Source organism: Dipodomys spectabilis, unplaced genomic scaffold (genome assembly GCF_019054845.1).
Source record: "Dipodomys spectabilis isolate Male_0828 unplaced genomic scaffold, ASM1905484v1 ptg000425l, whole genome shotgun sequence".
Taxonomy (NCBI): Eukaryota; Metazoa; Chordata; class Mammalia; order Rodentia; family Heteromyidae; genus Dipodomys; species Dipodomys spectabilis.
This window is the reverse complement of record NW_024871102.1, coordinates 154,039-167,354: the sequence shown is the minus strand read 5'-3', so window position 1 is coordinate 167,354 and position 13,316 is coordinate 154,039.

The window sequence follows — 13,316 nt, the reverse complement described above, 5'->3', positions numbered from 1 at the left end:
ATTAATGGGATCAGATCCATGGAGGAAGGAATCAGAGACCCCTGCAGGTACATCTGAAAATGTTCATATCCTGTGTCAAATGTAAGAACATCTTTGAAAATAATACATAAACAGTCTGAGCAGTCAGTCTAGTGGATAAGATCATAAGAGAAGTTTAGAATTGCTAGTCTGTTTCTAGATTAAATAAACCAACAAACTATGGCAGAGCAATGTGATACAAGCTTGGAATTCTAGCACTCAGACTAAAACAGGAGTTTAGAGAGTGGAATTACATATCGATACCTTCCCTGGATGAGGTAGTATAATTTTGTCTCACAGCAGTTAAAAGATGCTTTTGTGAAATTAATGTGATACATTTTGTTGTTGTTGTTGTTGTTGTTGTTGTTTGCAAGACATAGGCATTGTCCCTAAGCCTTTTTCTGCTCAAGGACAGTACACTACAACTTGAGGCCCAGAGCTAATTTATGTTTTTAAGAATCTAACAAGTACTTTTCTGTCTGGGCTAGTTTCAAACAGAATTTGAAGATCTCATTACACAGAATAGGTTGAATTATAATAGTGAGTCACTGCCACTTGTTTTGATGTATTTTTTAATTTCAATTATGTTTTAAGATTTTTGTTTCACCATAGTGTATATCTTTCTACAAGTAAATTTAGACATATGTATATATTTCTGATGACAAATAATCTCTAAAAATGTATGTCACTCGAAACATAACATATAAATATATATGCATATATGTGTGTATATATATATATATATATATATATATATATATATATCTTATCTATATATATATCTGAAGACAGACTCCCTCTAAAATTTTTTCTACTGTTTTTGACCTTTTCATTTCAAAGATATACAGTCTATTTTTCGAAAAGTTTCCTAGCATAAAATAATTAATATTTCAATAGAAAGTAGAGTTTATTACCTTCAAGGGAATTTTAGATATACACATGATATTGTAATAATATTTACAGTATATTACTTGAAAAAGTTCTGTCCAAACCCTTAAATATTTTTGTGTAGTGAGGGGGAAAGAGGAAGTTAATTTATACTGGTTAGGAATTTGCAATGCTTCAAAAATCTATTCCATAATTTGTTATCAGCACATAGTCAAGCTACCTGATATGGTTTAGTTTTTTTTGTTTCTTTATTTGTTCAAAATTTTAATACGGATGTATGCACAGTGGTAACATTAAAATTATTAATTAAAAGAAAAATAATCGCAAAATCATAGACATGTCTCAGACTTCCAATGATTAGCACTATGATGCTAATAATAATTTTGTTGAAGATGATGATGATGACCACAGTGTAGCCTGATAATGACAATGTTGTGATTGAAAAGGAAAAAAAAAACTTTAGACATCTTTGAAGGTAGATTTCCCACACTGAATACATAGTTATAAACAGTGTTGGATTACATACAAAAAGAATAACAAGAGGAGAGTTTCAATATCAATAAATAAAATCACAGAAGCAGGTACAGACAGTAAAAAAACACTAACGTTATTCCTGCAGTTTCTGTAATGTGTACTCACTTTTCTTGGTGGTATTTTTTTCTAATAAATAAAATTGTTTATTTCCACATTTTGATGGACTAAGCTATAGTTTTCAACTAAATGTGATTAGTTCAAATAACATTCTCATATAGATAGTATTCAAACCAATGTTTCCAATGATATATTGAGTATGTTCTTCAGTACAGCTGTAAACACATGACCCAATTTACATAATACCACTTACATATCTGTAGTTACCATAAAAGGACACAGGCCCTAGGGCCCGTAGTTAAAATTTATTTTTATTTCTCCATGAAGCTATTTGTGAATTTATACCAACAAATTGAATTTGACTCTTTATTTATAAGCTAAGGTGGAAAATGTAAGGACTCTTCACTTATCTTTTTTCTTGCTCCAGAAGTCAACAAATATATTCTTCAATATTTCTGGTAGATTACCTCCATTTACAGATGAGAAATGTAAGGCCAACAGTCAATATAATGAGTAAATAATGATACTGGAATTTGTATCTGAGCTCTTCACTCTGTGTGCTTACAAGGAGAATAACTTGGTGATTGAGAGGACCAATATGAAAAGACTATGTGGAAAAATCATACCTTGTAAACGGTTGATTTAGGACTAGGGGATCAGTAATGAGTATTTGAAACAGGCCGGTGTCAGGAGCATAAAAGGGAGTACATAGAAATTGTATTAGTGACAGAAACAGAAAATCTTGACCATTCATCTTATCTAATGGCAGGGAGTAGAAGGGTAAGAAGAAATCTAAAGTGCATCCACATCTCTGGCTAGCATTTGTGTTAGTTATATTCTTGGTGATAAGGACTACAAGTGGAAATGATAGATTTAGAGGAAAAAACTCTCAGAAAATTCTAAAGTTTATGTTAAACAGATGCAAAGATAGGTCTGTTTAGATATCATCAAAATATCCATGACCATGAATATGAATAAATAATAAAATCAGGGGTATTATTAAAGGGAAGAGGAAAAGGAAAATTCTGACACATGTGTGAGCAATGTGAGCAACAGTGTAGACAAGATTAGAAGAAAGAGATAAATAAGGAACCAAAAAAGTAATGAACACAGATTTACAGAAGTAAAGGAAGGAAAGAATTTGCAGGAATGTATTGAAGGAAATATGCTATTTGGATTTGAAAAGTAAAGGACATAGACAAGTTCAAAAAGAACAGTGTTTTGGTGAAAGTCATATTGATAAAATTTTGAGATATGAATGTGAAGACATGAAATTCTGGATCCATGAATTCAACAGATCCTGTTGATTTTAAATGCAGGCAACAAATGCTTTTATCCTGACCTTAGAAGAATTATACAGATATAACTCTCATTAACTACTTAGAGGTATTCTGTGAATATTTTTGAAGACTTTGTTTAGCCAGGTGAATAAAGATTGAACTACAGCACAGGCAAGCCTAATTTGTGCTACAGTTCCAAGGAGTGACCCATGTATCCACACCAGTTTGGGATTTTATTGAAATGTTTTTAGATGTGTTTGGATATCTTATCAGCCTAGTCATTATAAATGTAGGACAATAGCACCAAGTATTAGGTTAACATACAGCTTTACTGATGTGACTGAAGACTCCTCGAATTGATTCTTCTTTAGAATAAAAAATACCTCAATAGCCATTGACAAATCATAACTGTCATATACTCTACTTAAATCCAATTTTTGTTAGGAATATCTCCATGCTGTAATAACCCTGTCAATCAACCTGCCACAAATTCTTATATGTAGGAAGTGATCTTATAAACTTCAAGTTTTTATTGAATGGAAGAGTTCAGACATTACCCTCACCACTAGGATTAAATGCCTAAAAAGATTAGACATTTTGTGTTAATGCCTTTCTTTTATTTTTTCATACACATTGGCAAGTGGGGAAGGATTCTGATGTAACAATGATAAAATTTTGACTTGTATTAACGCAGCATCTAGGATCTAGTGTTAATTCAGATACTTACTAATTAGCTCCATATTTTGTAGATATTTATATTTCTCCTGGGAAAATTAATGAGCTCCAAGAAAATGCCCCTAAGGAGCCTTTCAATTCCAATATCACTGTTTGTCTCATAATGCTTTAAATTCTACATCCTCGAGTGTGGGCATAGGGTTATACTGTGGAACTTTTCTCCTCAGAGAGTGAGTACTACCCTATTGCTTAACATGGACAAAGTACCTTGATAAATAGACTGGGCGTGTGCAAACAAGAACTGGTAGTTGAACAATGTTCTTAGCAGTTTGTAAAGATGAAATGGAAATAGAGCAACCATGATCTCAAAAGGAATGTGCAAAGAAGACAAAGGCAAATAGTAGAATGTGCCAAGGAAATGCTGAAGTATAATTTCATGTGCTCAGGTGTGAAGATGTGTTCAAAGTACTGCTTCAGAGAATGTAGTTGAATATCATGGGGGAAAAACTGTTTTAAACTATTCTGGGATAATTGTACAAGTAGAAGCCCCTAACTCTGTCTGTAATCAGTCACAACATCATTAAATTAGAGACTATTTTCCAAGTGCAAGGTGAGAAAAAGAGGGCTCATCACAGTTAGTGTTCAGGTTGAAGTAATGGAAATCACATAAGTTTTCTTATAAATCTTCATTTATTTTTGGAGCATTAAAGTAGGGAAAAGCCAAGTAAATATATTGCATGTTCCTAAATTAAATGGGATGTATCATTGTTCTCTCTTTTAACTTGGAAGTTGTAGATTATATCTTTTCATACTCTAACTTGGGACAGTGATTTGCTCTCAGTTATTTCTTCTCTTCCCCTTCTTTTGCCCATCCGCTCACATAATTTTTATTTAAAGAGACATACTTGAGCTTGCATTTCTAAATTCTTCAAAATTATCTGAATTTCTTCATACTTCTGGCAGCCTCTTAAATCTTTCTCAAGGAAATATTTTGTCACTACCATTTTTATCCTATATGATATCTTCCTGCCTAATTCAGTACAAAATATACATTAGACTCATCCAGATATCTCAACACTTGTACCAACATAAAATACTATCTTACTTAGAAATTATGATTTTAGGGGCTGGGAAGGTGGCTCAGTGGTAGAGCGCTTGCCTTGCATGCTCGAGGCCCTGGGTTTGATTCCTCAGCACCACATAAGCAAAAAGAAAAAAGCCGGAAGTGGTGCTGTGGCTCAAGTGGTAGACCGCTAGCTTTGAGCTGAAGAGCTGAAGGACAGCACCCAGGCCCAGAGTTCAGGCCCCACGACTGGACCCTCCCCCCCAAAAAAAGAAATTATGATTTTAGTATATCTGGGGAGGTGGCGTCTGTCATTTTTGAATGACCCTAAGTGATACTTACATGAAATCATGTTTTAAACCAATATGCCACTCAGAAGATGAATGAATCGATAAAATTGATGAAATCGATATTACACACACACACACACACACACACACACACACACACACACACACACACACACACACGGTGCAATTTTATGCTTCTAATTCATAAGGAAATGGAAAGACTTAAAAAAATCCTACTAAGTAAAATAAGCAAGACACAAAGAAACAGATTCCATGTAGGAAATGTCTAGGATGGTCCTAGCAGATGAGCAGAATGGCTGAAGAGCTATGTATATATGACCATATAAGTGGATGCTGAGCAAAATGAACTAGACATTGAAACAGAGGTTTTCCTTTGTGGTTGTTGTTTTTAATGTACTATGTGATTTCTTTTTTCTTTTGTGTTTTCACCTGTGGTTTATCCCCTGATGCCTATGATTTCAGTATCTTGTGTGTTGTATACATATTTATCTTACTTTGGCAAGGAAAGAGTAACAACAAAATGGTGACACAAAGAACAAAGGAAAACCAATACAATAGCAATACTCACAAGACAACATGTTGGAAATTTACAACTTGTGAGGGGTATCGTGAATGAAAAGTGTGAGAAAAATGAGGGAGGGGGTAAAAAGTTCGACATGTTATGTATTCACTACATTACAATTACTGAAACGCCTTCTATATATTAAATTGACAATTAAATTAAATTTAAAAATAAGCTACATAAAATATAATTTCACTGTATTGGTATAGTAAATATTATTCTATGTATATTACCTTTAAAAAATGAACAATATTTGGCTTCTAATTTGAATTAATTGCCCCTTTCTTTATCAGAGGGTCATCAACTGGAATGTTATCAACCTATACAAAATTTTCAGAATATACTTGCCATTATTTTGAAAAAAACATTATGTTAGTATTGTCTCATACTAAATAGAAAATCGTTCAATTCTCTGGAAACTCCTAACTTTTAAAACTGAATTTTTGTTAAGAGGAGAGAATATATGTTTTCCTCAAAATTCCTATGACTGCTAACTACTCATTTTCAAATTCTGAACATGCCATACCACAGACATTTAAAACAGTGCCTATATGCATTTTATTTAATTCTGCAATAGATGCAGTTTCTAATGAGGAGTTACATAATTAAAGGTCAAAAGAAAAACTAGCCACATTCTGGTAGAAGATAAAACTATGAAGTGTCTATAATAATTAATTCCTTTAGAGTAAAAATTTGTTCATCAGAGTAAGCTATTATTTCTATGACAATCAATCCCAACATTTTATGCATTGAAGTCATTCTAGCCCAACATTTTCCAACTTGTAAGGTGCACCTTAAAATTCCCTAAATTCACAGCATGACTAGCTTAACACTATTGTGAAAAAAATTCTACACTTCTACTAATGTAATGCCCTTTCTATTGTTCTAAGAACACTGCACTAAACTTTGCTGCATCATTTTCCCCCAAGTGGTATTCTTGAGATCAGAAAATTTGCAAATATTCTTTATACTTATCTTTTTATCTATAATAGATATTCAGGAGGCTAAGATCTGAATATTATGGTTCAAAGCACATCCAGGCAGGAAGATTTCTTAGATTCTTATCTCCAATAAACTGCTCAGGAAAAGCCAGATACAAGTAGCACTGAGGTTCAAGTGGTAGATCAGTAATCTTGACCAAAAACAGGCTCAGGGACAGTGCCCAGCCCCAGAGGTCAAGCCCTAGGACAAACAAAACAACAAAAACAAAATGAAAAAAAAAAAACCCGAAACCTAGCATATTTCTCATTGTATACAGAGGTACGTAATTGATGAAATTTCTACGAACTTTACAACTTTGTGTGGGGGGAAAGGAGAAGATTGGGTGGGGGGCGGAGGAGGAAGGGAAGTGATGGGAAGGGAAAACAAAGGAGGAGGCTACAATGCTTGATAAGAAATGTACTCATGATCTTGCCCATGTAATTGTAACCCCTCTGTACGGTATTTTCACAATAAAAAAAGAAATTTCTTCCTGTGTTATGTATAGTTAGAAGAAAAAAGATGTCTCACAATAACTCTCTTCATACCATGTTACACCAAAATCTCAAAATATTGCTCTTTTTGTAAATTTATAAATTACTATCACTCATTTGTTGACAACTCTTTCTAGATTATTCATATTATCACGTTATATATGAACTGTTGGAATTATCTATTAACTAAGTCCTAATTATAACTCTCTTGAAAGAATATTCTAGACAAATAGAATGCCAGAATCATTTGTGAATTTGTAAATTAAAACTTCTACTTAAAATGAATTTTGTAATATTCTGTAGAATATGAAATTACAAACAAAATATTTATTTTGAATCTAAATTCTCATTTAGCCAGGTCTACAATGTCGTACATTAGATATCTTTTCTATTTCTCCAGGCTTAAGCTTTTGTAATCCTTCATCATTTCTTTGGAATCCAACAGAATGATGCTTACTTTTTCAAATTTTTGGTTCGGAGTCATTAGCTATTTTGCATCTAGGAATATTCTGTAATGAAGAGAGCATGTACAACATGACTGAGGATGATATATGAGTTGCATTTCAATAGGAAACTTGACTTCTCAAAAACATAATCACAAAATTACCCCAAACTTCCAACTGTGAATTCCTTTCTTGTCCTTTGGTTTGTTTTATTGAGCAAAATTATAGTACCTAGCCCAAGGAAGGTATCACTATGCAATCCACTCTCTAATCTCCAGTCCTAATCTGAGTGCTAGAATTTCAGGTTTGTATCACATTGCCCTGCCATAGGTTGTTGGTTTATTTAATCTAGAATACTAGTAATTCTGAACTTCTCCGATGATCTTATCCTCTAGACTGACTGCTCAAACTGTTGATATACAATTTTCAAAAATGTCCTAACATTTGACATAGGATATGAACATTTTCAGATGCACCTGCAGGTGTCTCTGATTCCTTCCTCCATGGATCTGATCCCTTTTTTAATGATTACTTGACTCTCTTACTATCTCTGGTCCCTATCTATGTAATATTCTCAAGCTTTTGGGGGGAAAGTTCACTTGAAGACTTTCTAATATTAAAAATTATCACTTGATACTAGTCTTACTCAGGACATATTTTCTATTATTTTCTAACTTTTCTACATATTCTGAGAGTTGTTTCATATGTGTGTTTGTTCATATAAGTGCTTCTGTGTGTATGTGAATGTTTGTATGTATGTATGCAAAAACCTCAACCTCTTATTCAGCAATCTTGCTCATAACTAGTATTACATCACTTGAGCCATTTTTCCAATGCAACTTTTGGCTGGTTAATTATAGGTATTGTTGCAAAGACTATTCTGCCCAGGCTGGATGCAAACTGAATTTCCCAGGCTCTTTTACATTCTTAGTTTTTATTTTTTCCATGAGTATCAAGTTTTAAACTAGAAATACTTTGTTCATGTAAAGTCTAAGCTGTAGCCCAGATTTTTAACTCAAGAATTCATATAAAGATAGATGAATATACACATTACATATCCCGAGTTTACACTCCTAGAAATGTGATCTTGAGCTGGGTACTGGTGGCTCATGCCTATAATCCTCTCAGGAGGCTGAGATCTGAGGATTGCAGTTCAAATGCAGCACAAGTAGGAATGTTTTCTGAGGTACTTATCTCTAATTAACCACCAGAAAAAGGAATTGACACTGTGGCTCAAGTGGTAGAGCTCTAGCCATGAGTTGAAGAGTGGAGGGACATCACCCAGGCCCAGAATTCAAGACCTATAACCATCAAAGAAATAAAAAGAAATGTGATCTTAGCCACCAGTTCATTGCTAGTATAATTCCTGCTCTGTCAACATAGCCTGTTTTTTCAATTAAGTCCATGCTCTTATATCTGATTTCTTTGGAACCAGAATAATTCTTCCCTTCTACTTTTTACAAACTTGCATGATTAGCTACCATGATTTAGATTAAGTAGAAAACAAGAGTGGTCTCATCATTCATGTTCCACTTAGTAATAATGCTCTCTATATCCCATAGATCTACATACTGGAATGGCTTTAATGTTTCAAAGTTTTCTTATTTGCAGAGTCTTCTGTAGTGTATTGAACCATTATACTTAAGCAAAAACTTCTTTTTCTTCTATTATTCCTATTGTTTCTCCTAATGTTAACTTATGTGCACTTGGGAAATAATGCACAACACACACACTCACAAAAATATGTTTCTGAGAACCTTCCCACGTAAAATTGGTCTTAATTAAAGTGCACATAGGAAATTTGAACTTAAACTACTCCACGATGTTTTTTTCATGTTTTTTTTTATTATAAAATGGTGTAAACAGGGGTTAGAGTTACATAAGTAAATAAATGAGTACTATATCTATCAAGGTCTGTTACCTCCTCTTTTGATTTTCACCTTCCATTCCTTTCCTCCCCACCGCCCCAACTCCCTTCTCCCCTGCTCAAGTTGTAAAGTTAATTTTCTACATAGTGCCTTGTACAACTCATTGTTACAATGGGTCATACTGTATTCTTTTTTCAGCTTTTTGTTATTTCCCCTCCCCTCCCCACATTAGAAAAATGTATATGCAAGATGCAGGTCGCCGACATCAAATATAGTGAAAACAGGGTTATACCATGGAGGAAGAAAAAAATCACACAGTAGATGTTAGATACATTAAAAACAATAGCAAGAACGAAAAAGCAAGTTGTGTCCATATCTTGGGGTACATTTCACTTAACATCATCTTATACAGCCATGTGTACATGGATAATGTTTTATAAAACATTTAAATTACATATTTTCTCATTATGAATTTATCTCTGAAATACGTTACCTCATGTCCAAAGATGTGCTTGTGCTATTTAAATGAAGCCAGAAAATATTCATTTTACCTGGGGCATCATCACAGATTGTTACAGGAAGTATGTGGAAGGAACTGTTACTGCAAGTGGAAACTGATCCCAAGAGAGGAATTGAACATAGAGAAATGACAAACTTCAAGTTAATTTGTGCTGTCCTTTTTTACTATACAAGAAAATAATCCAAGGCCTGAAGGAAACTCTGTCCCTGATCTTTTGTAGTGTGTCCTTTACTCATATAAAACTTGTTTGTAAACTTCCAGTTGAGAGTATAACAAAAGGAAACAATATGCCATTTACAGGCAAGCATAGAATAAAAGAAATTAACTTTATTTTAAAAGTGTCCTATTGCAAAGAAAGAAAGACATGCAGGTTTTAAAGTGTCCTATGCACGGATATTTCTCTCTTGAGATGGTTCTCCTATTGCAGGAGTCAGTTATCCATTTCTTTAGTCTGGTCCTGAGTTCTCCATAGCAATAAGGATTCCAAAAATCAGGATCCAGAGAGCATGATCATCAAAAGGAGCCTCTTCTCAAACCAGTGCTTTAAGGATGGTCCCAAAGATATATGTGGGTTTTTTCATTTTCTTGTTTGTTTGTTTAGTTTGTGCTGGTTCTGGGGCTTGAATACAGAGGGTGGACACTGTCCCTGTACAGTTGTCTTTCCTGCACACCTGTACCCTAACTTAGTACTCTACTGTTTGAACCAAAACTCCACTTCTGGTTTTTTTAGTGTTTAATTACAGATAAGAGTTTGACAGACTCTCCTGCATGGGTTGACTTTGAACTGAGACAGTAAGAAAGCCAAGTGACATCAACTGTATGGACTTCTCTTTTGAAACAAGAAATATAATAAAGCTAATATTTGACAATTTTTAAAAGAAGAGAATATGTCCAGCAAAGAAGCCATAACTTAAATAACTCAGCAAAAGTAGGTGCACTGAATCAGTTTGTAATTATTTTTTCTGTTTGGGAAGATTACTATTGACTTCGTTGTTCCTTTTGGGGATACTCAAAGTCCTATTTGCAGTTTTTTGTTGATCATGGGGCTTTAACTCTGATCCTGGGCTCTGTCCCTCAGCTCTTCAGCTCAAATTGAGCGCTCTGCCACTTTAGGTACAGCACCACTTCGGGATTTCTGGTGGTTAATTAAAGATAAGGGTCTCATGGACTTTCCTGACCAGGCTGGCTTTGAACCACAATCCTCTAGTCTCATATTCCTGAGTAGCTAGGATTACAGGTTTGAGCCACCAGCTTCCAGCTTATATTTGCATTGATGTGCACTTAATGACACTATGTAGACAAAGAATCGATTTTTCAATCAATGATGACATTGCAGCTTTTCAGAAAAATTGAGGTAGCAATAAATATATACTCCTTTTCCATGTTGTTACATTAATGACTCATGTGTTTTGGGACTCTTACATTAGGATCCTCTGCTGTCTGTGTATGTGGACTTAGTATCAGAAATTGTTCATAGAGAAATAAAAAAGACTAAGATTTTTTGAAAGCAAAGGAAGTAAGATATGAAAGAATAACATAGAAGGATATACAATTTATCACACAGAGATTAAGAACTAGCCTAAGTGACTAGAATGCTAAAGGCAATGAGGAATAAGCATAGTTGATAACTAGTTATTCAATAACCAAATATGGTTCCCTAGAACAGTTTGTGGTATAACTTAGTTATTATTATCATTTATTCTTTCCATGGGGAGTTATTCCTTCTCTTTTGTCAAAGCTATTAATTATCCTATGCCTTTTTGATGCCGTTACTTACCAAAAAGTTTTCCAAATCTCACATAGACTACCCTTCTAATTGTGATTAGAAGTGACCACTCAAAATCCTGGAATCTTTGAATTTCTAGGATTAATCTTCATCTGATATCTAATCACATTCTTGGCATTAATTGCCATGACCTATTAACAGAACATTTTTTTTGTTTGTTTGGTTTTGTTTTTTGGGGGTCCAGTCGTGGAGCCTCAAATCTGGGCCTAGGCATTGTCTCTCAGTTCTTCAGCTCATGGCTAGTGCGCTACTACTTTTGCCACAGTGACACTTCCGACTGTTTTCTTTTTGCTTATGTGGTGCTGAGGAATTGAACCCAGGGCCTCATGTATGCAAGGCAAGCGCTCTATGGCTGAAGCACCTTCCCTGCCCTTTTTTAAAAAATACTATTCTAATATATATAAAAGAAATGAATTACAGACTATTGCTAGGTATCAGTTGGAATGAGCAATTTTATATTCCAAATATGGGTTATTTGTTTTTCATTTACTAGCTAAATGACTTTTTTGACAGTCTTGGGGCTTGAACTGAGGTACAAGGAATTGTTCCTGAGCTTTTTTTTTTTTTCTGAATGCTAACACTTTACCACTTGAGGCACAGCTCAATTTTCAGTGTTTTCTTTTTTCTATTTATGTGGGACTGAGGAATTAAACCTAGGGTTTGATTCATGCTAAGCAATAACTGTTCCATTTAGCCACATTCCCAAAGCCCTAAATAACTTTCTTACTTTTTTATATTAATACGTTTTCTTATTGTGAATATACCGTACAAAGGGGTTACAATTACATGAGCAAGGTAAAGAGTAAATTTCTTAGCAAGCATTGTTGCCTCCTCCTTCCCCTTACCATCCCTGCCCACTGATTCTCCATCCTTCCACCGCCAAAGTTGTAAAGTTCGTTTTTCAACATAATGTTTTATACATCTCATTGTCACAATGGGACTTGGTTAAGATGACATTATTTTTTCATTCCATTACTATGTATTATAATTTAGGCCAGGTGGTAGAAAAGGAAGTGGAAAACAATACTAAGTCCAGTAAAGCTGACATTCTTATCACATCACTAAGGAAGTACAGTGTTAAGGCCTGCTGGACTCATAAGGCTGTTGCATGTGACATTATTATGTAAACCATTATTGACCATCATCTCCGACATCCCTAATATTCTGCTTCCACTTTCAAGGTCACGAGCCAAATATCTAAGTCTTTTTATTGATAGGGTGTGTTTCCTAGGAAGGAAGAGGAGGATGTGGAAGGTGATGGTGGAAAAATATGTATATTGGCTCCCTGTCCACATTTTTTTGCATTTTTAAAAAGTGCTACTGATGAACTCCCACTTACATCTAATTGACTATACTGTCTGCACAAGATGCAGATAAATGATGACATTTATTGTGGTGGATAATCACATATATTAACAAAATCCATTTCTGGAAAAAAAAAGATACTAGGTAAGAAAGTATAAAGTATTGTCTATAAAATGGTTTCTTTTTTTGGAGAACAAAAGGTAGAATTGAAATACTTACTCCAACTTTCTTTGAGATTTTATGCTGTCTCAGGATCAAATGTTCTCTAATTCCTGTAACATCCAAGCATAAAAGACATGATTTGAAGATCTCAGTAATTTTAGAAACAAAGGAACATAATAGCTTCCTTCCTGCAGAGACTTGTGATAGCAAGTATGATGGATTGTAGTGTAGCTCTCTTTTTTTTTTCCTCTTTATAACAAGTGTTGCATATCTGGGCATTTTACTGTATGTCCTGCATCAGCTTCCTGTAGGTGAAATTTACCTGTACTCTGCAATGTCAAGATGGGTCATGTTACTTACTTCAGTTTACAA